Raw genomic sequence first — 3,896 nt, 5'->3', positions numbered from 1 at the left:
CACACCCTCCACTCTTAATGTGCCCATAAATACTTTGTAGAGCTGCCAGCGACCAGCCCCTTTCTGTTTTGGAGGGAGCTGAGAGAGGCGTGGAGGCGGGGGGTTAAAGAGGAGTGCAGATATCAGAGGCTTACATTGGATATGCATTGAAAGAAAAAAAACCCTGATGAAACACACACACACACACACACACACACACACACACACACACACACACACACACACACACACACACAAGCGCGCGCGCGCACACACACACACACACACACACACACACACACACATACACACACAGGGACGGAGGTACACACACACACATACACACACAGGGACGGAGGTACACACACACACACACACACACACACACACCCACACACAGACAGCGACAACGCAGACACTCTGCAGAAAGCTAAATTGAAACATCTTGAAGTCATGACATGGGCCCGCTGTTGTCTTCATCATCACACAAGTTGAAGAAGAAGAAAAAAAACCAAAAAAAAAACCCACCGCCCACTGCCAGAAACCGACCTATCAGACACCGAGATTGATATCAGAGGGTCCTGTTTTGAAAACTGGTCGCCGTCGTCCACTCCCCCCCCCCCTCCTCCCTCCTCCCTCCCCTCCTCCCTCCTCCTCCTTCCCCCTCCCCCCCCCTGGGAAAACAGCGACAACAAATTAGCCGTCTTTTATGTCCAGGACCAGGGACGACACTTGGACAGCCCTGGGATTGTCCGCCTGGGTTCCCATGATCCTACCCTAACCTTCTCTTTCAGCCTGGAAGGAAGCAGCCATTGTACCAGCACCTGTTTCTGTGGAAATTGGTAAAATGATGGCTTTGTTAGGCGTCGCCTAGGCAACCTGGAGAAAAGAAAGCTAGTAGGGACTGGGGGTGAAGGGAGGGGGGGCTAAAGAGGGGGTGGGGGGTGGGGGGGGGGTAGTAGTAGTGGGGGCTGGGGCGCTGGACAAGGAGGGTCCCCCCAATCCCCCTCAAAATGAAGAGAGAGATAAGAGAAAGTGGCTTTGCTGGGGGGGGGGTGGGGATCAGGAGATGAGTTCCCTGGTCTGATCCTGCTATGACCAATGTTACTGGTGCATGTGTGTGTGTGTGTGTGTATGTGTGTGTGTATGTGTGTGTGTGTGTGTGTGTGTGTGTGTGTGTGTGTGTGTGTGTGTGTGTGTGTGTGTATGTGTGTGTGTGTGTGTGTGAGAGTGAGTGTGTGTGTGTGTGTGTGTGAGAGTGAGTGTGTGTGTGTGTGTGTGTGTGTGTGTGTGTGTGTGTGTGTGTGTGTGAGAGTGAGTGTGTGTGTGTGTGTGTGAGAGTGTGTGTGTGAGAGTGAGTGTGTGTCTCCAGTCCCTGTCCTGGTCACAGTGCTAGGCTGCTCCTCCACCACAGCTCTGTGTGGCATTGTTAGTCAGTAGGAGGTGGTGTGAATGGGCTGAATGGACTAAGGTCATACACATCATGTCTGGGGAATATTCCCCAGTCAGGACAGAGGTTTCAACAGGAGCACTTCTATCAATATGTGTGTGTGTGTGTGTGTGTGTGTGTGTGTGTGTGTGTGTGTGTGTGTGTGTGTGTGTGTGTGTGTGCGCGCGCTATTCCAATGTATTTCCAATGTCAACCTAATTGAAAATGCATACAAATACAGAAAACACAACCACACCTACACACAGCTATCTGTTGAAGCTTAGGGGAGGAGATAGGGAAGGAGATAGGGAAGGAGATAGGGAAGGAGATAGGGAAGGAGAAGTGGTTGGGATGGAGGAGGCTACTGATACATGTTTACAGGTGGTCATTCACATAGAAATAGAATTCTAGATTCTGTTTATCTATATCATTCTATTTCTATGGTCTCACACACTCGATGACTCACTGATGATGGTCCCCAGGGAGTCACAGACAGGCATTAAGAGCCTCTTGAAATAACCTGTTTTTATAGAACTCTGCGTGTGTGTTTTTAACCTCTTTTTTTTACCTTTCTTGTACCAGTTTGCCAAAGGAAAACTAATAAATGTCATGAAAATGTAATGGACAATAAAGTATTCTTGTCTTGTGTTTTCAGGATAAAAAAAAAAATGTTTGGAATGAAAAGTCAATATCGTAAATATTTCTAAAGACACTATTAGATATCACATGTTTGGATTTCCATTGAACTGATGAAGCATTATTTAAACAAATTATAGCAGCTAGGATGTAGGATCGGGGGAGGCTGGTGGAGGTAGAAATCAGAGGACGGGCTCATTGTCACGCACGGAACGTCATGAGGAACGGTATCAAACACATTACGAGTCCGTCCTCCGATTTCTACCTCCACCGGCCTCCCCTGATGAGGTTCCGTAACCGTCTCTCCTTCCCTCTGCTGATGTTCTGCCTCAGACGGTGTCCTCTGGCCTCTGGCCTCTGGTACGGTCCTCAGACGGTGTCCTCTGGCCTCTGCTACCGTCCTCAGACGGTGTCCTCTGGCCTCTGCTACCGTCCTCAGACGGTGTCCTCTGGCCTCTGCTACCGTCCTCATGGTGTCCTCTGGCCTCTGGTACCGTCCTCAGACGGTGTCCTCTGGCCTCTGGTCCCGTCCTCAGACGGTGTCCTCTGGTCTCTGGTCCCGTCCTCAGACGGTGTCCTCTGGCCTCTGGTCCCGTCCTCAGACGGTGTCCTCTGGCCTCTGCTACCGTCCTCATGGTGTCCTCTGGCCTCTGCTACCGTCCTCATGGTGTCCTCTGGCCTCTGGTCCCGTCCTCAGACGGTGTCCTCTGGCCTCTGGTACCGTCCTCAGACGGTGTCCTCTGGCCTCTGGTCCCGTCCTCAGACGGTGTTCTCTGGCCTCTGGTCCCGTCCTCATGGTGTCCTCTGGCCTCTGGTACCGTCCTCAGACGGTGTCCTCTGGCCTCTGCTGATGTTCTGCCTCAGACGGTGTCCTCTGGCCTCTGGTCCCGTCCTCAGACGGTGTCCTCTGGCCTCTGGTACCGTCCTCAGACGGTGTCCTCTGGCCTCTGCTGATGTTCTGCCTCAGACGGTGTCCTCTGGCCTCTGCTACCGTCCTCAGACGGTGTCCTCTGGCCTCTGGTCCCGTCCTCAGACGGTGTCCTCTGGCCTCTGGTCCCGTCCTCAGACAGACCTGTACCTGCCAGGACCACCAGGTGGTAGTCATTCCTTGATGCTAGCACCACCAAGAGGAACATGGGGAGCAGGGCACGGGGCTGAGTGTCTCGGGGCACACGACGACCGCTACAGGTTCTGGGGGTCTTTACTGCTGATACACCTCAGGGGAGGCTGGCGGAGGTAGAAATCGGAGGACGGGGGCTCATTGTAATGCACGGAATGGAATGAGGAATGGTATCAAATGATCCCATTCCTCATTCCAGGTATCATTCCCTCATTCCGTCCCATGCATTACTATGAGCCCGTCCTCCCATTTCTACCTCCACCAGCCTCCCCTCAGCCATGTGCCACAAGTAGAAACATTACACAGCAGACCGTGTCCACTCAGGATCCAGTAATAGCACAGTACAGCACTTGCAAACACATACTACATGAATGGATCACTGTTTTGCGGTCAAGTGACTTACTGTACATATACTCTGTTTTCCCTGGACACATAATTAACGTTGGTCAGGTTTGGAAACTCCCCGCCACTTCCTCTGTCGTGAGGGCCGATCTTCCTGGACGGACGGACGGACGGACGGACGGACCACATATGACGACCTACCTGCCTTCCGGACCACATATGAAGACCAAGCTCCTGGACAGACAGACAGACAGACAGACAGACAGACAGACAGACAGACAGACCACATATAAAGACCAAGCTCCTGGACAGACAGACAGACAGACAGACAGACAGACAGACAGACAGACAGACCACATATAAAGACCAAGCTCCTGGACAGACAGACAG

The sequence above is a fragment of the Argentina silus genome (genome assembly GCF_951799395.1).
Source record: "Argentina silus genome assembly, chromosome: 18".
Classification (NCBI taxonomy): Eukaryota; Metazoa; Chordata; class Actinopteri; order Argentiniformes; family Argentinidae; genus Argentina; species Argentina silus.
Note: the sequence above shows the minus strand (reverse complement) of the source record.